Source organism: Ricinus communis, chromosome 1, assembly GCF_019578655.1.
Source record: "Ricinus communis isolate WT05 ecotype wild-type chromosome 1, ASM1957865v1, whole genome shotgun sequence".
NCBI lineage: Eukaryota > Viridiplantae > Streptophyta > Magnoliopsida > Malpighiales > Euphorbiaceae > Ricinus > Ricinus communis.
The window spans coordinates 14,379,978-14,405,938 of record NC_063256.1 but is presented as its reverse complement, the minus strand read 5'-3'; the positions used below and the strand labels follow the sequence as shown (position 1 = coordinate 14,405,938).

At 28.4% G+C, this 25,961-nt stretch overlaps 3 long non-coding RNA genes across 8 annotated transcripts in view; all 3 read left to right on the top strand.

The window, feature by feature from the left end:
- LOC8271308 overlaps positions 1-25,961 on the top strand; it is a 53,486-nt gene that overhangs the window by 1,854 nt on the left and 25,671 nt on the right. For 2 of the 3 annotated variants that reach the window (XR_007216992.1, XR_007216990.1), the window contains exon 2: positions 4-1,109. This is a non-coding gene — a long non-coding RNA (uncharacterized LOC8271308). The remainder of the gene's footprint in view (positions 1-3; positions 1,110-25,961) is intronic. The other variant, XR_007217000.1, reaches the window with a different exon arrangement.
- On the top strand, positions 1,542-6,712 carry LOC107262484. 4 transcript variants are annotated; one of them, XR_001536379.3, is made up of 5 exons: positions 1,542-1,579; positions 1,736-3,814; positions 4,144-4,323; positions 4,654-4,744; positions 6,355-6,712. It is a non-coding gene; the product is annotated as an uncharacterized LOC107262484 (long non-coding RNA). The 4 variants fall into 4 exon arrangements; XR_007217007.1 differs by lacking the exon at positions 1,542-1,579 and having other exon boundaries at positions 1,641-1,813; positions 2,632-3,814; XR_007217010.1 differs by lacking the exon at positions 1,542-1,579 and having other exon boundaries at positions 1,641-1,813; positions 2,387-3,814.
- Positions 7,188-7,777, top strand: LOC125370863. Its single transcript, XR_007217014.1, has 3 exons — positions 7,188-7,411; positions 7,509-7,574; positions 7,751-7,777. It is a non-coding gene; the product is annotated as an uncharacterized LOC125370863 (long non-coding RNA).

The following is a 25,961-nucleotide window of genomic DNA, read 5'->3' as shown; positions in this document are numbered from 1 at the left end:
CAGCTGTCGTTTATATAGACTTGAAAAGAGTTCTTCTAGCATTCCAATAATCTCAGTGAGCAATCCGGAGAAAGGAGCCTTGTGGTTATGTTCTTATGATGAGGGAGTTTCTCTACTACCTTATGTGTTTCTGTTTTAGTCAACAGTATTAACTCCTAATAGATGTACAATAATTTAAGCTAGTTAAGTTGTATGTATTTGTAGGGTTCAACATTTTGATTGTTAAGTATTATTTTATGTTGAAATATGATTCTTTTTTTTTTTTCTTAATCCTGACTGATTTGGAACTATGGAAGGCTGAGCTCTTTATGCTACTACCTACTGATCTTATGTCTTCCATTGTCGCAAAACTGTAGTTTTATTGCATTGCTAATAGACATTAGTATATTATTTTGGGTGATTGCTCTAGTGATTGGCTTTCAATGTTTTGTGCTTTTGGTTTTTGTGTCTCTACTTAATTATGATATTGCTGATGTTTAGATAGTTGTAGCTGGATTAAGTTTAATTATTCAATTTGGTTCTAGTTTACTCTCTCTGTATTTTCTTCCTTGCAGGATTTGGGTTTTAGTTTTTGGTTGGGCATTTTTGGCCAGGGTCAAACTTTCTCCTAATTTCATTTGGTTCTTGTTACGTACATAGCTTCTTATTTTCAATGCTAGCTTTTCTTAATATTTATGATACGTGACTTAAAAGAAGGTGAATAGTGATAACTTTTTAAAAGAGAGATATAAGGTGAATAGTGATAACTTTTTAAAGAGAGATATAAGGTGAATAGTGATAACTTTCTAACAGAAAAATATACTTTTCTTGTTTTGAAGTTCTAATCTTGTACTCCATAAATTACTGTGTGCCAAAGAAGGAAATGAAGTTCCTGTGGCTTGATCTTGATCTATATTTTAATAGCTTCTTGTTTCAATCTAAAATTTGTTTCATGATCGACTTGGGATGAGTGAAATCAGGAAGTAAAATTGCATGCATTTGCTTAATTTTGTCTTCTTTATTCTGCATCACCCTTTGTGGAATCTGTTTAACCTTTTACAATTACTCTAAGATTGAGTTGTTTTTGGAAATGCTTTGTAGCTTTGATCAATAGTCAGAATCTTCTAAAGGTACACATATTGGCTGTACACTTGGTTTGACTTTCCTTTCTCCATCTTCCTGCAGTTCAACTCTATAGTTTTGATCAATATTCTTTTTGGGTTATAGCAAATAAATCCAATCATAAAAGCATCCAATTGAGAGAAGTGAAAAAGAGCCTCAAGTGCCACAATGGTAAATTACTCTACTTCTTATTTGTATTCGATAATTTTGCTTTGCTTTGCGCCTTGAATATTATAGGTGAAATATATTTAATATTCCAATTGACCCAGTTTAAATAAAAATATAAAATAATTATCTTATATTTTACTAAAATGTTTGCTAATACTTTTCTTTTAAATTCTTTTGGCATTTTGGCATATATTGGCTATGTCGTCTTCTGTATTACATGCTATGCATCATGGCATTTTAGCACACATTGGCTACCTTGTCAGCTCTCCGACCCTAGGTCAATTGTAGTATAATGATGCTAATTTTGAAGGTTAGCTAGCTGCAAATTTTATGTGATTTTTTTGTATTTATGTTGTTGGACACTTTAGTAAGAACAAGAAAGCGATTACTGTGGTTTATTTATTTATATCATATGTTTTCATTTCTTTTTTACTGGGAGTAGAGCTATTTTTGCACTCTTTTTTAGTTATAGAAGCTCTAAATAAATTCAATCAAGAAAGCATCCAACTGAGAGAAGGGAAAAAGAGCCTCAAGTACCAAAATGGTAAATTATTTCACTTTTTATTTCTATTCGATAATTCTGCTTTGCTTTGCATCTTAAATATTATGGGTAAAATGTATTTAATAATCTTATTGGGTATAACAATAAGATTTTAGTGATAATCTTTCTGTAGGGAGTTTTAATCTTGCCAATCCTTTTTTTGGCGTTTTGAACACAAAGATTAGATCAGAAAACAAAATAATTGAATCTCAGTGTTTGCACCTTTCTCTGTTTTCCTTCTTATTTTGAAAATCCATTTAGTGGGTTGATTGTCAAGTATCTGTTCGGAGTCTTTTCTTTTTAGCTAATCGTTTTTTAAAATATGTTTGTTAAGTAGATAGATTAAAGTTAGCCAGTCATCTTGATCATTAGTTTTGGTCTGTGTCTGCCAATTAGGTCTGGTTGAGAATAAAAAGTTTCTTCTTACCCAACTCGTCTTTTTATGGACAGACATTTATGGGAAGGAACCTTGATAACATAGGTCTGGTTTGGTCATGTACATGTGGTTCGACATTTATAGAAATGAATGTCAGGCTTTGCACGTTTAACTGATATTTCAAACCATTGTTTTTCTAGGGACGTATGGTTAGATATTCAGGAAGAACTCTCATTGGTGCCTAACTTTTTACTTCTAATTTCAGCTTAAAACAAAAAGTTTAAATTTCAGTAAGTTTTTTGGTTGCTATCCTGTTCTTTTGATCAATTTGTTAGGAGAATGGTAAGGTGATGCTAGCTTTATTAGTTTTGTTTGTGGTTTTGATATTTTTGACTCAGTAATTATATGTTTTGTGATTTCTTCTTGCTTTTTTTGGCAACAACAGTTGTCGTTTATCTAGACTTGAAAAGAGTTCTTCTAGCATTCCAATAATCTCAGTGAGCAATCCGGAGAAAGGAGCCTTGCGGTTATGTTCTTATGATGAGGGAGTTTCTATACCTCCTTATGTGTTTCTGTTTTAGTCAACAGTATTAACTCCTAATATTCTTACTAGAGAATGTACAATAATTTAAGCTAGCTAAGTTGTATGTATTTGTAGGGTTCAACACTTTGAATGTTTGAGGAAGTATTATTTTACATTAAAATATAATTCTTTTTTTTTTTTTTAATCCTGACTGATTTGGAACTATGGAAGGCTGAGATCTTCTTACCACATCTTTCAGGTATTAACTCCAACTAGTGTTGTCATAGAGCACTAATCATGAGGGAGTTCTTTTTTCTTTGAATAATGGGTTTTCTATTTTGAATATGATTATATTAGATTGATCGAGGGAAGTTATGGGGTTTCTAATTCATTTGGTTCCTTACTTCCCAGAAGTCCCTTTCTCTCATCAGGTTGTAGGTTAAAGATTGAAAAATAAGCTATTTTGGATGTCATTATCCATAATCTTTTATTTAATTAATACTCTTAAGTAGTAGTGAATTTTGAGTATTGGCTTTTCTGAGATCCCACTAGCTTGTGGAGATATGGCTGCCATCATTGAAAAATTGGTTCCGTTTTATAATTTTGTGATTTAATTAATTGCATTATGATATTGAGGAGCCCTGTGCATTGGTTTTTGTTCATTTCTTAGTCTCTACCAGCTTATGGAGAAGTGATAAGTGGCTTTTGTCACTATGTGCTTCGCTTCTCAAGGCCTTGATTGCAATTCTCAAATTTGGGTACATTTGAATAAACTTGACTATGACTGTTCCTTTCTTTAAAAAATTAGTTGCAGGCTTGTGCACAGGTTTTTATTTTGGATCCTCGTATGTGGAGCTTGTGTATTATTAGCCTCTTTTAATTCACAGAATTTGAATCATAAGCATATTTTTTGCAGATTGTGACATGGTTTATTGTTCTGGCAATTAGAGGCTCTATTCTGATCATACCAACAATGCTCTTCTACTGATTGCTCTTCTCCAGTAATTTCCACGATTCTGAGATCATCAAAGCCACTGGAATAGTCACAAAGACTGCTTAGGCTGGGGCTGCCTATAACCTCCTGCTCTACATGTTGGCTAATCATGTATGTAATCTCAAGTCAAATTTTGTATGCTAATATTTTGTTAATAGCTGGGCCATTGCATGCTGCAATGGTAGAAGTCTTGCTCAAGGGTAGAGGAACAGTTTTAAGAGCAACAACCACTTTATGTGAAAATACTAAGGGCAAGACTCTCCCTAAATTCTGTTTTCCAGTATTCTTAATTCTTCAGTTGGAGCATGACAGGCTATCATTCTTCTATTTTAGATGATTTAGCATTACTATTTTGTCTACTTCTGTATAAAAATGCTATTGGGTCTGAATAGTATTCTACTCTTAGCAGTCTTGCAATGATTAGCCTTCTGATCTTGTAGGTCTTAGGAGCCTCGTGGTATCTGTTGTCAATTGAGCGTCAGGTGACGTACTGCAAGTATGCTTATAGACATGAAAGTGCAGTCTCTCTTATTTGGATTGTGGTACTTTGAATAAAGATGAAAGCAAACTATGAGGAAACAATACTCAGGTGTTTAATGGCTGTGATCCAAAAAAGTGAGGTACAAATTTATGAAAGTACCAAAAAAGTTAAATTCCATTACAAGTGATGACAGATGAAACTTTATCATCTTTATTTGCTATTTGAATCAATGCTTGGAAATTAATTGAAGCTTTTGGTCCCCCTCCTCCGTACTCATGCAAAGACTAAACATATGATTATCTTCATGACTCATAAATTTATAATCACTTTTTTTTTTTGCAACATAAAATAGCTCTATTCCAAACTTATATACTTCATCCGCGTAGAATGCGTGAGTAGTGGTAAAAAGTGTTGTGTGAAGGTTTATTATAACCTTTTAACAGATGTTTTTTGCTTTTTATATTTTCAGTTCCATCAGCCAGGGTTTGGAAACTGCATTTGCTACACTTATTGCTATCTCGGGTCTGGTTCTTTTTGCCCATTTAATTGGAAATATGCAGGTAAATGTGGAAGTGTTGCACCTTTTATCTGTTTTTAGCCTCCATAGGATTGTATATATTGTTTCTCTGTTATAGCTGATATCTGTTATTCTAGGTTAAATATTTGGATGCAGTAGACCATCAAACAAATAATTTATGTTTCTTTCCCAGGGATAACAAAAAATATTGCTTTTGGTTTTAAAACCTAAAAAACCATTGATTTCACCTTTTCTTTTACATCACATGAAAATCAACTCGAAGTACTACTTATGGGAAGGAACCTTGATAACATCACGTGTGGTTTGGTCATGCACATGTAGTTCCGACATTTATGGAACCTTGATAGCATTGCGGTTATGTTCTTATGATGAGGGAGTTTCTATACTCCCTTATGTGTTTCTGTTTTAGTCAACAGTATTAACTCCTAATATTCTTACTAAAGAATGTATAATAATTTAAGCTAGCTAAGTTGTATGTATTTGTAGGGTTCAACACTTTGAATGTTTGAGGAAGTATTATTTTACATTGAAATATAATTCTTTTTTTTTTTTAATCCCGACTGATTTGGAACTATGGAAGGCTGAGATCTTCTTACCACATCTTTCAGGTATTAACTCCAGCCAGTGTTGTCATAGAGCACTAATCATGAGGGAGTTCTTTTTTCTTTAAATAATGGGTTTTCTATTTTGAATATGATTAAATTAGATTGATCGAGGGAAGTTATGGGGTTTTTAATTCATTTGGTTCCTTACTTCCCAGAAGTCCCTTTCTCTCATCAGGTTGTAGGTTAAAGATTGGAAAATAAGCTATTTTGGATGTCATTATCCATAATCTTTTATTTAATTAATACTCTTAAGTAGTAGTGAATTTTGAGTATTGGCTTTTCTGAGATCCCACTAGCTTGTGGAGATGTGGCTGCCATCATTGAAAAATTGGTTCCGTTTTATAATTTTGTGATTTAATTAATTGCATTATGATATTGAGGAGCCCTGTGCATTGGTTTTTGTTCATCTCTTGGTCTCTACCAGCTTGTGGAGAAGTGATAAGTGGCTTTTGTCACTATGTGCTTCGCTTCTCAAGGCCTTGATTGTAATTTTTAAATTTGGGTACATTTGAATAAACTTGACTATGACTGTTCCTTTCTTTCCTAGGGATAACAAAAAATATTTCTTTTGGTTTTAAAACTTAAAAAACCATTGATTTCACCTTTTCTTTTCTGTCACATGAAAATCAACTATGAAGTACTACTTATGGGAAGGAACCTTGATAACATACGTGTGGTTTGGTCATGTACATGTGGTTCGACATTTATGGAAATGAATGTTAGGCTTTGCACGTTTAACTGATATTTCAACCTATTGTTTTTCTAGGGACGTATGGTTAGATATTGAGGAAGAACTCTTATTGGTGCCTAACTTTTTACTTCTAATTTCAGCTTAAAACAAAAAGTTTAAATTTTAGTAAGTTTTTTTGTTGCTATCCTGTTTCTTTCGATCAATTTGTTAGGAGAATGATAAGTGATGCTAGCTTTATTAGTTTCGCTTGTGGTTTTGATATTTTTGACTCAGTAATTATATGTTTTGTGATTTTTTCTTGCTTTTTTTTGGAAACAACAATTGTCGTTTATCTAGACTTGCAAAGAGTTCTTCTAGCATTCCAATGATCTCAGTGAGCAATCCGGAGAAAGGAGCCTTGTGGTTATGTTCTTATGATGAGGGAGTTTCTCTACTACCTTATGTGTTTCTGTACAATAATTTAAGCTAAGCTAAGTTGTATGTATTTGTAGGGTTCAACACTTTGAATGTTTGAGGAGGAATTATTTTACATTGAAATATGATTTTTTTTTCTTAATCCTGACTGATTTGGAACTATGGAAGGCTGAGCTCTTTATGCTATTGCCTACTGATCTTATGTCTTCCATTGTCGCAAAACTGTAGTTTTATTGCATTATTAATAGACATCAATATATTATTTTGGGTGATTGCTCTAGTGATTGGCTTTCGATGTTTTGTGCTTTTGGTTTTTGTTTCTCTACTTAATTATGATATTGCTAATGTTTAGATAGTTGTAACTGGATTAAGTTTAATTATTCAATTTGGTTCTAGTTTACTCTCTCTGTCTTTTCTTCCTTGCAGGATTAGGTTTTAATTTCTGGTTGGCATTTTTGGCCATTGGGTAAAACTTTCTCCTAACTTCATTTGGTTCTTGTAACGTACATAGCTTCTTATTTTCATTGCTTGCTTTTCTTGATATTTATAATACGTGACTTAAAAGAAGGTGAATAGTGATAACTTTTTAAAGAGAGATATAAGGTGAATAGTGATAATTTTCTAAAAGAGAGATATAAGGTGAATAGTGATAACTTTCTAAAAAGAGATATACTTTTCTTGTTTTGAAGTTCTAATCTTGTACTCTATAAATTCTTTGTGTGTGAAAGAAGGAAATGAAGTTCCTGCTGGCTTGATTTTAATCTATATTTTAATAGTTTCTTGTTTCAATCCAAAATTTGTTTCATGATCCACTTGGGATGAGTGAAATGAGGAAGTAAAATTGCATGCATTTGCTTAGTTGTCTTCTTTATTCTGCATAACCCTTTGTGGAATCTGTTTAACCTTCTACATTACTCTAAGATATAGTTGTTGTTGGAAATGCTTTGTAGCTTTAATCAATAGTCAGAATCTTCTGAAGGTACACATATTGGCTGTACACTTGGTTTGACTTTCCTTTTTTCATCTTTCTGTAGTTTGACTCTATAGTTTTTATCAATACTCCTTTTGGGTTACAGCAAATAAATCTAATCATAAAAGCATCCAATTGAGAGAAGTGAAAAAGAGCCTCAAGTGCCACAATGGTAAATTATTCTGCTTTTTATTTGCATTCGTTAATTTTGCTTTGCTTCGCCCGTTGAATATTATAGGTAAAATATATTTAATATTCCAATTGATCCAGTTTAGATAAAAAAATAAAATAATTATCTTATATTATATTAAAATGTTTGCTAATACTTTTAAAAAAAAATTCTTTTAGGATTTTGGCATATATTGGCTATGTCATGTTACGTATTACACCGGCTGGGTCAATTGCGGTATAATAATGCTAATTGTGAAGGTTAGCTAGCTGCAAATTGATTTGTGTTGTTAGAGCTTTATTAAGAAGAACAAGAAATCGATTGCCTGTGGTTTATTTATTTATATCATATGTGTTAATTTTCTTTTTTAAGGACGAGCTATTTTTGCACTCTTTTTGGTTATAGAAGCTCTAAATAAATCCATTCAAGAAAGCATCCAACTTAGAGGAAGGGAAAAAGAGCCTAAGTACCAAAATGGTAAATTATTTCACTTTTATTTGTATTCGATAATTCTGCTTTGCTTTGCATTTTAAATATTATGGGTAAAATGTATTTAATAATCTTTTTGACCCGTTTTAGATAAAAATAAAAACATAATTATTTTCCATTATATTAAAATAATAGTAATGTTTGCCAATACTTTGTTATAAAAAGAATTTAATAATGATTTTAAGATGGTAATGTAATTCACAGGAAATTTAAAGTGTTAACATATAGCGAAATATATTTTTCTTATATTCGATAGACTTCTTGAAATGAAATAGAAGGAATTACACTTAAAATGAAGGGGCAAATACTATAAAATCAAATATAGTTAATGATTGTTTAACGAAAATCTTGATGAAAGTGATTCTTAGTATAAAATTATAAAATTGAAAGATTAAAAAATATAATTTTTAAATATTAGATGTAACTGATATGAAAAAATACATGGGGCAAAGAATAATTATTCTTATAAATAATAATAAAATACTTAAAGTTTTATCAAATTTTGTCAATATATTAAATTTATACTATTCTTTATAATCAAAATCATTACAACGGTTGTGCAATTCGCGGGTAAAGAATTAGTTTAGGATAAAGTCTAACTATTTATAGTCTATTAAATTAACTTTTAATATAAGCATAAAAAAATTAAGATATTAGCTAAAACAATTTTAGTCGTGCTATTATTATTTTTAAATAATTAACTAATTATTTCATAAATGTGCTATATGTTAGAATGATATTGATCATAGCCATACATCAAAGAAGTCAATTAGTGTTAATGAGTTTTTTTACTACGGTAAGAACATTAACTTTTTACGGAGATTGTTTTTCTTTTAAAATATGGCTTGATCACATGCAATCTTCTATTCTATTTCAATGAGTTTATATTGAATATAAGAAGAATGGGCAAGTAAATTTTATTAATTTCATTTTATGTAATATATTAATTAACACTTCAAGTTTTTGTATTTACATTATTCTTTTAAAATTATTATTAGAATTATTTGGTCACTTTTCATATATGAAGATAAAGCTGAAGGTACCAAGGTATCTTTCACTAGAATTAGATAATGATACCAATGTACCTCTCTAATGAGTCTAGTCAAAGTACTAAGGTATCTTTCCATTAGATTATCACGAGGTACCAAACTACCTCTTCCTTAGGTTAGTAGATTTTTAGTATTAGAAAACTAAGTTATTAAGTATAAGATATTAAAAATGCAATTTTAAGTGCTACTTTTAAAATTAGAATTATTTTCTAAAAGAAAATTAATATTTTAGTTAATATGGTTTTTAATAATATAATTAAAATACTATTTTTAGGATTAGTGTTAGGGGTAATTATTATATATTCTCTATGTTTTCTATATCATATTGTTTACCACTTAATATATAGAATTATATTTTTCATCATTCTATTTTTTTTTATTTTATACTAAACTAAATATTAATTAGGTTTAAGTTTACATTATTTGCCTTGATTTTTATTGTAATATTTAAATTGTTATTTAAAACTCCTCTTAGATTTAATTAGAACTATTATTTGTGCTATTTATTTTAAGACTTTTTAAAGCCGGTGTTATAATTAATTCCCTTAGCGCCCCCTCATCCTTAATCCCTTTCTAGTTATGCTTTATTTTTCTTTTCCTCCTTTTTCTTTACATGGTTTAATTTCCTATATTAGGTTTTCACCTCACATGTTTAAACAACTAAAATTAATTTAGCATTTTGTATGGCTCCAGTGCTCAGCCTAAAGTAAGTTAAGCTTATTAGTGTAATCTTCCCATCCCTTATACTTATGTTGACTCGAATGTTAAATAAAATGGTTTTTAGATTTATGAAATAAGGTCGATTTCACATGTTAAGAAAAACTTAAGGTATTAAAATAATGAGTCTAGTTAAGATACTAATGTATCTTCTACTAGGATTAGATGAGGTATCAAAGTACCTCTTCTTTAATATTTCTTTACTATTTTAATAACAAGTTTATTTGTGTTTAGTTTTTGCTAACTTTATTTCTTCATAGTTGCGGGTTTTAATAACAATGATTTAGGAATCTTAAGTGATTCATTTAAAACTCCTCTTATAATTAATTAGAACTATTATTTGTGCTCTTTATTTTAAGACTTTTTAAAGCCAGTGTTGTAATTAATTTCCCTTAAGCGCCCCCTCGTCCTTAATCCCTTTCTAATTATGCTCTATTTTTCTTTTCCTTCTTTTCTTTACAAGGTTTAATTTTCCATGATAGGTTTTCATCTCACATGTTTAAACAGCTAAAATTCATTTAGCATTTTGTATATGATAGACTCCAATGCTCAACTTGAAGTAAGTTAAGCTTATTAGTGTAATTTTTCCATCTCTTATGCTTATGTTTAGCTCAAGTACTAAATAAAATAATTTTTAGATTTATGAATTAAAATTAAAATTAAAGTTGGCCGATTTCACATGTTAAGAAAAATTTAAGGTATTAAAATAATGAGTCTATTCAAGGTACTACTGTATCTTCTCCTAGGATTAGATGAGGTATCAAAGTACCTCTTCTTTAATATTTCTTTGCTATTTTAATAACAAGTTCATTTGTGTTCAGTTTTTTTATAATTTTATTTCTTCATAGTTGCGGGTTTTAATAGCATGGATTTAAGAATCCTAAGTGATTTATTTAAAACTCCTCTTAGAATTAATTAGGATTATTATTTGTGTTATTTGATTTAAGACTTTTAAAAGCCAAGGTTGTAATTAATTCCTCTTAGAAGCCCCCTCATCCTTAATCTCTTTCTAGTTCGCTACATTCCTTTTTTCCTCCTTTTCTTTACATGGTTTAATTTCCGCATAAGGTTTTTCACCTCACATGTTTATAATTTTGTTCTAGAATACACATAATTAAGACATACTTTAAATATTAACCAAACAAAAAGAACATACTTTAAACGGAAAAGTTAACATTAATAGTAATGCTCACAAAAACATGCCATATAGTAATGAAATACAGCTATCACACAAAAACTATATGGTCTTGTACAAGAGGAAAGCAGGAAAAAAATGGGATGGTTTTGGCTTAAAAATTATATATTTCTATGGAGAAATGATATCTTCATATATATAATAATTTTGAAAGCACTAAAAGAATAAAAACAAATTCACTTTGTAATAATGCTTTACATATTACTATTGGGAATAATTTCTCTTACGGGGGACCTTCTCCAATTATGCCTTTTCGGAAGGGAAAAGAGGCGCATAAAGGAAAATATAGAGCTTTTAGAGGAATATTAGGCTGGTGGTTGAATTAATTATCATAAAATAATAGTGGGAATGTAATCTTTCCATCCCTTATACTTATGTTCAGCTCAAATATTAAATAAAATGACTTTAGATTTACGAAATAAGGTCAGTTTCATATGTTAAGAAAAACTTGAGGTATTAAAATAATGAGTCTAGTCAAAGTACTAATGTATCTTCTACTAGGATTAGATGAGATATCAAAGTACCTCTTCTATAATATTTCTTTGCTATTTTAATAACAAGTTTATTTGTGTTCAGTCTTTTTTTTCTTCATAATTGCAGGTTTTAATAACATGGATTTAAGAATCCTAAGTGATTCATTTAAAACTCCTCTTAGAATTAATTAGGATTATTATTTGTGTTATTTGATTTAAGGCTTTTAAAAGCCGGGGTTGTAATTAATTCCTATTAGAGCTCCTTCATCCTTAATCTCTTTCTAGTTATGCTCTATTCCTTTTTTCTTCATTTTCTTTACATGGTTTAATTTTCCGCATTAGGTTTTCACCTCACATGCTTAAACAACTAAAATCAATTTAGCATTTTGTACGAGGTAGGCTCCAATGCTCAATTTCAAGCAAGTTAAATTTATTAGTGTAATCCTGCTATCCCTTATGCTTATGTTGAGCTTAAATACTAAATAAAATGACTTTTAGATTTATGAAATAAAATTAGACATTAATTTGGTTAGTATCACATGTTAAGAAAAACTTAAGGTGTATCTTCCCTAGGACTAGCTAAGGTATCAATATATCTTTCTAACGAGTCTAATCAAGATACTAATGTATCTTTTGCTAGGATTAGATGAGGTATTAAGGTACATCTTCTTTAATATTTCTTTGCTCTTTTTAATTACAAGTTTCTTTGTGTTTAATCTTTTTACTAACTTTATTTTCTCATAGTTGCAGGTTTTGATAGTATGGATTTATGAATCCTAAGTGATTCATTTAAAACTCCTTTTAGAATTAATTGGGACTATTATTTGTGGTATTTGATTTAAGGCTTTTAAAAGCTAGGGTTGTATTTAATATCCCTTAAGCGCCCCTTCATCCTTAATCCCTTTCTAGTTTTCCTCTATTCTTCTTTTCCTTCTTTTCTTTACATAGTTTAATTTCCTGCATTAGGTTTTCACCTCACATGTTTCAACAGCTAAAATCAATTTAGCATTTTGTACGTGATATGCTCCGATGCTAAACTTTAAGTAAATTAAGCTTATTAGCTTAATTCTCATATCCTTATACTTTGGTGGGTTTCACATGTTAAAAAAAACTTAAGGTATTAAAGTATACGCCTTAGGAGATAAGATACTAATCTATCTCTCTAATGAGTCTAGTCAGAGATACTAATGTATCTTCTACTAGGATTAAACCGGGTATTAAAGTACCTCTTCTTTAATATATCCTTGCTATTTTATTTATAAGTTCATTTGTGTTTAGTATTTTTACTAGCTTTATTTGCTCATGGTTGCACGTTTTGATAACATGGATTTAGGAATCCTAAGTGATTCATTTAAAACACCTATTAGAATTAATTAGGATTATGATTTGCGTTATTTTATTTAAGGCTTTTAAAAGCCGGGGGTTGTAATTAATTTTCCTTAAAGCGCCCCTTCATCCTTAATCCTTTTCTAGTTTTCCTATATTCTTCTTTTCCTCCTTTTCTCTATATGGTTTAATTCTCGCATTAAATTTTCACCTCACATGTTTAAACAACTAAACTCAATTTAGCATTTTGTATGTGATAGGCTCCAATGCTCAACTTTTATTAGTGTAGTCTTTCCATCCCTTATGCTTATGTTCTCGAATGCTAAATAAAATGACTTTTAGATTTATGAAATAAGATGAGACTTTACTTTGGTCGATTTCACATGTTAAGAAAAACTTAAGGTATTAAAGTATCTTCCACAGGAGATAAGGTACCAATATATCTCTCTAATGAGTCTAGTCAAGGTATTAATGTATCTTCTTCTAGGATTAGACGAGGTATCAAAGTACCTCTTCTTTAATATTTCTTTGCTATTTTAATTACAAGTTCATTTGTGTTCAGCCTTTTTGTTAACTTATTTCTTCATAGTTGCAGGTTTTGATAACATGGATTTAGGAATCCTAAGTGATTCATTTAAAACTCCTCTTAGAATTAATTAGGATTATTATTTGTGTTACTTGATTAAAGGCTTTTTAAAAGCCAGGGCTTGTAATTGATTTCTCTTAAGTGTCCCTCATCCTTAATCTCTCTAATATCTAAAAATTATATTTTCTTTATCATTCTATTTTGTAATTGTATACTAAAAATTGGCTTCGTCTGAATTTTTGTTAAACAGTGTTACCTAAGTTTGGTTTTATACTATTTGCCCCGATCTTTGATGTAATATATAAATTGCCTCTTGATCTTTAATGTAATACAAATTGCCTCTTGACCTTTGAAGTAATATACAAATTGCCTCTTAAAGTTATTTATTGTACTAGAAATTTTTATTTTAATTTCTTTGTAAAATTCAAGAAGTTTGAGGATCAAATTATATTTTTATCAATTTAGTTTATTATTAATTGCATTGACTTTCAAAATGCAAGGGGACATTAGTGCAATATATAAAATATAGGGGTAATTTATATATTACACCAAAAACAAGAGGCAAATAGTATAATACAAACCTAGTTCTGATTTTCTTATCGGAATTTTGGCGAGAGGGTTTTTATTATAAAATTACAAAACAAAAGGATAAAAATATAAATTTTAGATATTAAGGGATAAATATGGAAAAACATAAGGAGTATATAGTAATTACTCTAAATGTTTTTAGTTAGTTTAATTTTATTTGTTATTTTTATTGCAAGTTTTTGTAATTAGTCTTTTTGCTAATTTTATTTTTCATAGTACGAGGTTTTGATAACATGGATTTAGAATCCTAAGTGAGTCATTTAAAACTCCTCTTAGAATTATTTAAGATTATTATTACGTGTTATTTGTTTTAAGGCTTTTAAAAGCCGAGTTGTAATTAATTTCCTTAAGCATCTCCTATCAACCTTAATAGCTTTTTATCTTTGCTGTATTCTCCTTTTCCCCTTTCTTTGCATGATTTAATTTCACTTATTAGGTTTTCACCTCCATGTTTAAAGGATAAAATCAATTTAGCATTACGCATGTGGTCGCTCCAATGTTCAACTTGAATTTAAGTCAAGATTCACGAGTGTAGTCTTTTCATGACTTATGCTTATGTTCACCTAAAATACTAAAATAAAATTAGGGCATTTATATTTTTAGAAAATAAAATTAGACTTTGATTTGGTCAATCTCACATGTTAAGAAAAATTAAAGTATTAAAATATCTACCCCAGGACTAAATTTAAGGTATTCTATACTAAAATTGTTTTAGCTGGTTAAAATTTTTGTTGAACAATTATGAACCAGGTTTAAGCTTATACTATTTTCTCTCTAAATTTTTGTGTAATGTATAAATTTCCCTTTATATTTAGTCATTGCACTAAAATCTCTTTGCCTCGAAAGTCAATATAATTTAAGAATTAATTCTATAAAAAAATATAGTTTGATCTCATACTTCTTAGCAAAATTATAATTCTAGTATGAAAAATTAATAATAAGAATAGTAATATGAACTTGCAAAATGAATCGGTTTATCATAAAGATATTACGTTGTTCCACGACCTGCTATTTTAGTAATTTAGAGTTAAATTATATATATTTTTAATATTTTCATAAATATAAGTACTTTTAAAATATTCAAAAATTTTACTAGAATTGAATTATTTTTAAAATTATGGTAATCAAAGAACACTAGTTAATTATTTTTACATATATTAAAATTGATTTTTACGAAATTAGAAAATGAAGTTCTAGTATAATTAACAAACTATAAGGGGTAATTTGTATATTACACCAAAGTCGGAAGAGCAAATAGTATAAAATCAAATTTAATTAGCGATGTTTAATTGGAAATTCTAAGGGAGGAGATTTTATTATATGATACAAAATAGATTGATGAAAAATATAATTTTTAAATGTTAAGAGTTAAATAGTTAAATAATATGAAAAACACAAAAATATATAGTAACTACCTCTTATTTATAATAATAATAATAATAATAATAATAATAAATTAAATATTTGTAAAGATTTTTTGGTTTAAATTTTTTTTATTAATATAATAACATAAGATTATTGAAAAATATTTATTAATTTATTTTTGGTATTATATAAATTATACTATAAATAAAGCTAATATTATTATCTTTTAATATTACAAAACCATTGTTTGATTAGAAACTACAATATTTTACATTAACTTTAATTTTCTCGATTATTTTAATATTTCTTTGCTATTAATTACAAGCTTATTCGTGCTTAGTCTTTTTGCTAACTTTATTTCTTTATAGTTGCGAGGTTTTGATAGCATGGATTTAGGAATTCCAAGTGAGTCATTTAAAACTCCTCTTAGAATTAATTAGGATTATTATTTGTGTTATTTATTTTAAGGCTTTTAAAAGCCGGGATTATAATTAATATTCCTTAAAGCGTCCGTCATCCTAAATCCCTTTCTAGTTTTGCTCTATTCTCCTTAGCTCTTTCTTTGCGCTGTTTAGTTTCACTTATTAGGTTTTTACCTCCATGTTTAAAGCACAAAATCAATTTTGATTTTGCATGTAATTAAGCTCTAATGCTTGACTTGAGTATCAATCTTACTAGTGTAATCTTCATGTGCCTTATGCTTATGTTTACCTCGAATGCTAAAATAAAATTAGGGCATTTAGATTTTTAGGAAATAAAATTAGACTTTGATTTGGCCGGTCACACATGTCAGAAAAACTTAAAATATTAAAGTATCTCTTTTAGAACTAAATAAGAAACCAATATTTCTCTCTAATGAGTCTAGTAAAAGTATTGATATATTTTACTGCTAGGATTTGGCGGGGGTATATTTTAGGATTAGAAAAGTAACTTATTAAGTAATTTTTAGTTTTGCTCTATTCTCCTCTCTTCCCTTTCTTTGCATGGTTTAGCTTCACGCGTTAGATTTTCACCTCGGATGTTTAAAGGACAAAATCAATTTAGTATTTTACATGTGATCTGACTCCGATGCTCAACTTGAGTACATCAAGCTTATCAATGTAATCTTCATGTGCCTTATACTTATGTTCACCTCAGATGCTAAATAAAATGAGGGCATGTAGATTTAGAAAATAAAATTAGCCTTTGATTTGGTGGAGTTTCGCGTGTTAATAAAAACTTAAGGTATTAACTCTAGGGCTAGATAAGGTACCATTATATCTCTTTAATGAGTCTAGTCAAGGTACTAATGTATCTTTTGCTAGGATTAAGGGAGGTATCAAAGTACCTTTTCAAGTAAATTAGTATATTTTAGGATTAGAAAACTAACTTATTAACTAATGAGAATGTTAAAAACCTAATTTTAAATGCTACTTTCTAGAATTAGAATATTTCTTAATAGAAGTTAATTTTTTAGTTAATATGATTTTAACAATGTAATTAAGATACTATTTTCTAGAATTAGAGTTAGTACTAGTTATTATATATTCTATATATTTGTTTATATCATGATGTTTACCTCTTAATATTTACAAATTATATTTTTCATTTTCTATTTTGTAATATTATACTAAAATTTATTCTTTGTTAGAATTTTTGTTGAACAATTATTAACTAGGTTTGAGTTTATATTATTTCCCCCCCCCCCCACTCGAGTTTTTGTGTAATGCACGAGCCTTTTATATTTAATTATTGCACTATAATCTTTTTACATCTCGAGAAGTCATTTGCAATTAAAGAATTAATTTCATAAAAAATATAATTTGATCCTCAAACTTCTTATCAAAGTTATAATTTTAGTGTAACAAAATTAATAATAAAAATAGTATTTATTTTATTTTAATAATTTAAAAGTTAAATTATATAAATTTTTAATATTTTCACAAAAACATTGTTTAAATTATTTAAATTTCTGAAATTTAATAATTCTTGAAATTATAGTAATTAATGAATAATACTTAACTATTTTTACATATATTAAAATTGATTTTTGCAGGAGAATTAGAAAATAGGGTTTAGTATAATTAATAAATTATAAGAGGCATTATACCAAAAGTCGGAGAAAAATAATATAATATTAAATTTATATAGCGATGTTTAAGCTGAAATTCTAAGGGGTGGGATTTTATTATACAATATAAAATAGGATAATGAAAATATAATTTTAAATGTTAATGGTTAAATAGTATAATATAGAAAAATCTGAAATATATTGTGCGCCTCTTATTTATAATATTTTTAATAATAATAAATAATTAAAGATTTTATTGGTTTTAAAATTTTTACACTAATGGAACATAACATTATTGAAAATATTTATTAATTGACTTTTAGTATTATATAAATTAATACTACAAATATATTTAATATTATTAACTTTAATACTACAATTATTATCTAATTAGAAATCATAATATTTTAGATTTACTTTAATTTTTTTAGTTACTTTGATATTTCTTTCTTTGTTTTAGTTACAAGTTTATTTGTGTTTAGTCTTTTTACTAACTCTATTTCTTCATGGTTGCATGTTTTAATAGCATGGATTTAGGAATCCTAAGTGAGTGATCTAAAACTTCTCTTAGAATTAATTAGGATTATTATTTGTATTATTTTTCTAAAGCTTTTAAAAGCGGAATTGAAATTAATTTCTTTTAAGCGCCCCCCTCATCCTTAATCCGTTTCTAGTTTTGCTATATTCTCCTCTCTTCCCACTTTCTTGCATGGTTTAATTTCCGTATTAGGTTTTCACCTCGTATGTTTAAAGGACAAAATCGATTTAGCATTTTGCACTTGGTCGACTCAATGCTCAACTTGAGTAAGTCAAGCTTACACCTTATGGTTACCTCGAATACTAAAATAAAATGAGGGCATTTAGATTTAGGAAATAAAATTACTTTTTGATTTGGCGGTTTCACATGTTAAGAGAAACTTAAGGTATTATAGTATCTTCCCTAAAACTAAATAAGGTACCAATAAATCTCTACAATGAGTCTAGTTAAGGTACTAATATATCTTGACTGGGATTAGTGGAGGTATCAAAATACCTCTTCCATAGATGTGGTATATTTTAGGATTAGAAAACTAACTTATTAAGTAATAAAAATGTTAAAAATCTAATTTTAAATGCTACTTTCTAGAATTAGAATTATTTTCTTAAGAGTTAATTTTTTAGTTAACATGATTTTTAACAATGTAATTAAGATCCTATTTTCTAGAATTAGAGTTAGTACTACTTATTATATATTCTCTATATTTGTCTATATCATGATGTTTACCTTTTAACATTTACAAATTATATTTTTTCATTTTCTATTTTATAATTGTGACATGGTTTATTATTCGGCAATTAGAGGCTCATTACCGATCATACCAACAATACTCTTCTCTTTGATTGTTACATCCGGTGCTTTCCACGATTACGGGATCATCAAACCCTTTGGAATAGTCGAAAAGACTACTTGAAATTTGTTTTATAACCTCATGCTCTACATGTTGGCTAATCATGTATGTAATCTTAAGTCAAATTTTGTATGCTAATATTTTGTTAATACTGGGCCATTTGCATGCTGCGATGGTAGAAGTCTGCTTTCGATGGTAGAGGAACAATTTTAAGAGCAACAACCACTTTATGTGAAAATACTAAGGGGAAGACCCTCAATTCTATTTTCCGGTATTCTTAATTCTTGATTTAGACATGACGGGCTATCATTCTTCTATTTTAGATGATTTAGCATTACTATTTTGTCACTACGTATAAAAATGCTTTTGGGTCCGAATAGTATTCTACTCTTAGCGGTCTTGCAATGATTAGCCTTAATCTTATAGGTCTTAGGAGCCTCATGGTATCTCGGGTCACATTTCTTTTTGCCCATTTAATTGGAAATATCACGGGGTAAATGTGGAAGTGTTGCACCTTTTATCTGTTTTTAGCCTCCGTAGGATTGTATATGTTGTCTCTTTGTTATAGGCGATGTCACATTATTCTAGGTTAAATATTTGGATCACGATTAGACCATCAGACAAATAATTTATGTTTCTTTCCGGGGATAACAAAAATATTGCTTTTGGTTTTAAAACCTAAAAAACCATTGATTTCACCTTTTCTTTTACATCACATGAAAATCAACTCGAAGTACTACTTATGGGAAGGAATCTTGATAACATCACGTGTGGTTTGGTCATGCACATGTGGTTCGACATTTATGAAAATGAATGTCGGGCTTTGCTGCGTTTAAATAATATTTCAACCTATTGTTTTTCTAGGGGCGTATGGTTAGATATTCGGGAAGAATTCTTATTGGTGCTAACTTTTTACTTATAATTTCGGCTTAAAACAAAAGTTTAAATTCCGATTAAGTTTTTGGTTGCTATCCTATTTTTTGATCAATTTGTTAGGAGAATGATAAGTGATGCTAGCTTTATTAGTTTAGTTTGTGGTTTTGATATTTTTGACTCGGTAATTATATGTTTTGTGATTTCTTCTTGCTTTTTTTTGGAAACAACGGTTATGCGTTTATCTAGACTTACAAGAGAGTTCTTCTAGCATTCCAATAATCTCGGTGAGCAAGCCCGGGAGAAAGGAGCCTTGTGGTTATGTTCTTATGATGAGGAGTTACTCTACTACCTTATGTGTTTACGTACAATAATTTAAGCTAAGCTAAGTTGTATGTATTTGTAGGGTTCAACACTTTGAATGTTTGAGGAAGTATTATTTTACATTTGGAAATATGATTTTTTTTCTTAATCTGATTGATTTGGAACTATGGAAGGCTAAGCTCTTTATACTCTTGCCCTCTTGATCTTATGTCTTCCATTGTCGCTGACTGTAGTTTTATTGCATTAGTAATAGACATCGATATATTATTTTGGGTGATTGCTCTAGTGATTGGCTTTCAATGTTTTGTGCTTTTAGTTTTTGTTTCTCTACTTAATTATGATATTGTTGATGTTTAGATGGTTGTAAGCTGGATTAAGTTTAATTATTCAATTTGGTTCTAGTTTACTCTCTACATCTTTTCTTCCTTGTAGGATTAGGTTTAATTTTTGGTTGGGCATTTTTGGCTATTGGGTCAAACTTTCTCCTAACTTCATTTGGTTCTTATAGCGTACATAGCTTCTTATTTTCAATGCTAGCTTTTCTTGATATTTATGATACGTGACTTAAAGAAGGTAAATAGTGATAACTTTTAAAGAGAGATATAAAGGTGAATAGTGATAATTTTCTAAAAGAGATATAAGGTGAATAGTGATAACTTTTTAAAAAGAGATATACTTTTCTTGTTTTGAAGTTCTAATCTTGTACTCATAAATTCTTTGTGTGCCAAGAAGGAAATGAAGTTCCTATGGCTTGATCTTACTCTATATTATATTATTTTGCTTTGCTTTGCCCATTGAATATTATAGGTAAAATATATTTAATATTCCAATTGACCCAGTTTAGATAAAAATATAAAATAATTATCTTATATTATATTAAAATGTTTGCTAATACTTTTTTAAAAAAAATTCTTTTGGCATTTGGCATATATTGGCTATGTCGTGTTACGTATTACATGCTATGCATCATGGCATTTTAGCACACATTGGCTACCTTGTCGCTCTCCAGTCACGGGTCAGTGCGGTATAATAATGCTAATTACGAAGGTTAGCTAGCTGCAAATTGATTTGTGTTGTTAGGTGCTTTATTAAGAAGAGCAAGAAATCAATTGCACATGGTTTATTTATTTATATCATATGTGTTAATTTCCTTTTTACGGGACGAGCTATTTTGCACTATTTTTTGGTTATAGAAGCTCTAAATAAATCCATTCAAGAAAGCATCCAAGCTGAGAGAGGGAAAAAGAGCTTAAGTACCAAAATGGTAAATTATTTCACTTTTATTTGTATTCGATAATTACGCTTTGCTTTGCATCTTAAATATTATGGGTAAAATGTATTTAATAATCTTATTGACCCATTTTAGATAAAAATAAAAAGATAATTATCTTCCATTATATTAAAATAATAGTAACATTTGCCAATACTTTGTTATAAAAGAATTTAATAATAATTTTAAGAGGGTAATGTAATTACAAAAATTTAAAGTGTTAACATATAGCGAAATATATTTTTCTTATATTCGATATAGACTTCTTGAGAATGAAATGGGAAGGAATTACACTTAAAATGAAGGGCAAATACTATAAAATCAAATATAGTTAATGATTGTTAAACAAAATCTTGATGAAAGTGATTCTTAGTATAAAATTATAAAATTGAAAGATTAAAAAATATAATTTTTAAATATTAGATGTAACTAATATGAAAAAATATATGGGGCAAATAATAATTATTCTTATAAATAATAATAATAAAATACTTAAAGTTCTATCAAATTTGTCAATATATTAAATTTATACTATTCTTTATAATCAAAATCATTACAACAGTTTATGCAATTCGTGGGTAAAGAATTAGTTTAAGATAAAGTCTAACTATTTATAGTCTATTAAATTAATTATTAATATAAGCATAAAAAATTAAGATTTTAGCTAAAAATTTTAGTCCTACTATTATTATTTTAAATAATTAACTAATTATTTCATAAATGTGCTATATGTTACAATGATATTGATCATAGCCATATATCAAAGCGGTCAATTAGTGTTAATGGGTTTTTTTTACTCTGGTAAGAACATTAACTTTTCGGAGATCGTTTTTCTTTTCAAATATGGCTTGATCACATGCAATCTTCCATTCTATTTCAATGAGTTTATATTGAATATAAGAAGAATGGACAAGTAAATTTATTAATTTCATTGTATGTAATATATTAATTAACACTTCAAGTTTTTGTATTTACATTATTTGGTCAAAGTACTAAGATATCTTTTCATTAGATTATGCAAGGTACCAAACTACCTCTTCCTTAGGTTAGTAGATGATTAGGATTAGAAAACTAAGTTATTAAGTATAAAGATATTAAAATGCAATTTTAAGTGCTACTTTTAAAATTAGAATTATTTTCTAAAGAAAATTAATGTTTTAGTTAATATGGTTTTAATAATATAATTAAAATACTATTTTTTAGGATTAGTGTTAGGGGTAATTATTATATATTCTCTATGTTTTCTATATCATATTGTTTACCACTTAATATATAGAATTATATTTTCATTATTCTATTTTTATTTTATACTAAACTAATTATTAATTAGGTTTAAGTTTACATTATTTGCCCTCATTTTGTTGTAATATTTAAATTGTTATTTAAAACTCCTCTTAAAATTAATTAGAACTATTATTTGTGCTATTTATTTTAAGACTTTTTAAACTAGTGTTATAATTAATTCCCTTAAGCGCCCCACTTATCCTTAATCCCTTTCTAGTTATGCTTTATTTTTCTTTTCTCCTTTTCTTTACATGGTTTAATTTCTTGTATTAGGTTTTCACCTCACATGTTTAAACAACTAAAATTAATTTAGCATTTTGTATATGATAGGCTCAATGCTCAACTTGAAGTAAGTTAAGCTTATTAGTGTAATCTTCCATCTCTTATACTTATGTTCATTTCGAATGTTAAATAAAATGATTTTAAATTTATGAAATAAGGTCAGTTTCACATGTTAAGAAAAACTTAAGGTATTAAAATAATGAGTCTAGTCAAGGTACTAATGTATCTTCACTAGTATTAGATGAGGTATCAAGTACCTCTTCTTTAATATTGTTACTATTTTAATAACAAGTTTATTTGTGTTCGATTTTTTTGCTAACTTTATTTCTTTATAGTTGCGGGTTTTAATAACAATGATTTAGGAATCTTAAGTGATTCATTTAAAACTCCTCTTAGAATTAATTAGAACTATTTGTGCTGCTATTTTAGGACTTTTTAAAGCCCGGTGTGTAATTAATTTTCTTTAAAAGCCCCTCATCCTTAAATCGCCTAATTGCTATTTTCCTTCTTTTCTTTATATGGATTAATTTTCGCATTAGGTTTTCATCTCATGTTTAAACAACTAAAATTCATTTAGCATTTTGTATATGATAGACTCCGATGCTCAGTTTGGAAGTAAGTTAAGCTTATTAGTGTAATTTTCCATCCACTTATGCTTATGTTTAGCTCAGTGCTAAATAAAATGATTTTTAGATTTATGAAATAAAATTAGAATTAAAGGCTGGCCCGGTTCACATGTTAAGAAAAACTTAAGGTATTAAAGTAATGAGTCTAGTCAAGGTACTAATGTATCTTCTCCTAGGATTAGATGAGGTATCAAAGTACCTCTTCTTTAATATTTCTTTGCTATTTTAATAACAAGTTCATTTGTGTTCGATCTTTTTATAACTTTATTTCTTAGTTGCGAGGTTTTAATAACATGGATTTAAGAATCCTAAGTGATTCATTTAAATTCCTTTTAGAATTAGTGGGATTATTATTTGTGTTATTTGATTTAAGACTTTAAAAGCCAAGGTTGTAATTAATTTCTCTTAGGGGCCCTCATCCTTAATCTCTTTCTAGTTACGCTATATTCCTTTTTCCTCCTTTTCTTTCGTGGTTTAATTTCCCGCATTAGGTTTTCACCTCACATGTTTATACTTACATTCTAGAAAACACATAATTAAGACATACTTTAAAGATTAACCAAACAAAAAGAACATACTTTAAATAGAAAAGTTAACATTAATAATAATGCTCACAAAAACATGCCATATAGTATTGAAATCTGGCTATCACGCTTTAAAAATGATATGGTCTTGTATAAGAGGCGGGAAAAACAATGGGATGGTTTTGGCTAAAATTTATATATTTCAGGAGAAATGATATCTTCATATATAATAATTTTGAAAGCATTAAAAGAATAAAACAAATTCACTTTGTAATAATGCTTTACATATTACTATTGGGAATAATATTTCTCTGGGGGACCTTCTCGAATTATGCCTTTTGGGAAGGGAAAAAAGGCATGCATAAAAACAATATATAGAGCTTTTGAGGAATATTAGGTGGTGGTTGAATTAATTATCATGAAACAATAGTGGGAATGTAAAATGACTTTAGATTTATGAAATAAGGTCGAGTTTCATATGTTAAGAAAAACTTAAGGTATTAAAATAATGAGTGTGGTGAATACTAATGTATCTTCTACTAGGATTAGATGAGAGTATCAAAAGTACATCTTCTTTAATATTTCTTTGCTATTTTAATAGCAAGTTCATTTTAATGTTGATCTCTTTATAACTTTGTTTCTTCATAATTGCGGTTTTAGTAACATGGATTTAGAATCCTAAGTGATTCATTTAAAACTAGCTCTTAGAATTAATTAGGATTATTATTTGTGTTATTTGATTTAAGGCTTTTAAAAGCGAATTGTAATTAATTCCTCTTGGCGCCCCCTCGTCAACCAATCTTTCAATTCGCTCTATTCCTTTTTCCTCATTTCTTTACATGGTTTAATTTCTGCATTAGGTTTTCCCCTCGCATGCTTAAACAACTAAAATCAATTTAGTATTTTGTATGGCTCAATGCTCAATTTGAAGCAAGTTAAATTTATTAGTATAATCACTATCCTTGCTTGAGCTCGAATACTAAATAAAATGACTTTTAGATTTATGAAATAAAATTAGACATTAATTTGGTTTGGGACATACATGAAAAAACTTTAAGGTATTAAAAGAAGTATCTCCACCCAGGACTAGATAAGGTACCGGTATATCTTTCTAATGGGTCTAATCAAAGGTACTAATGTATCTTTTGCTAAGTTAGATGAGGTATTAAAATACATCTTCTTTAATATTTCTTTGCTTTCTTTTTTAATTACAAGTTTCTTTTGTTTAATCTTTTTACTAACTTTATTTCCTTACTGGTTGCAGGTTTGATAGTATAGATTGGAATCCTAAGTGATTCATTTAAAACTCCTTTTAGAATTAATTGGGATTATTATTTGTGGTATTTGTTTTAAGGCTTTTAAAAGCCGGGGTTGTGTTAATATCATAAGTGCCCCCTCATCCTTAATCCCTTTCTAGTTTTCCTCTATTCTTCTTTTCCTTCTTTTCTTTACATAGTTTAATTTCCGCATTAGGTTTCACTTCATGTTTCAACCTTCAAATCAATTTAGCATTTTGTACATGATGAGCTTGATGCTAAACTTGAAATAAATTAAGCTTATTAGCATAATCCTCATATCCTTTATGCTTATGTTCAGCTCGAATGCTAAATCTGAAATGACTTTTATTTATGAAATAAAATAAGACTTTAATTTGGTCGGTGTCACATGTTAAAAAAACTTAAGGTATTAAAGTATCTCCTTAGGAGATAAGATACTAATATATCTCTCTAATGGGTCTAGTCGAAGAGTACTAATGTATCTTACGCTAGGATTAGACGGTACTAAAGTACCTCTTCTTTAATATATCTGCTGTTTAATACATTCTCTAGTTCATTTATGTTTGATATTTTTACTAGCTTTATTTGCTCATAGTTGCGCGTTTTGATAGCATGGATTTTGGGAATCTAGGCAGTTCATTTAAAAACACCTCTTAGAATTAATTAGGTTATGATTTGCATTATTTTATTTAAGGCTTTTAAAA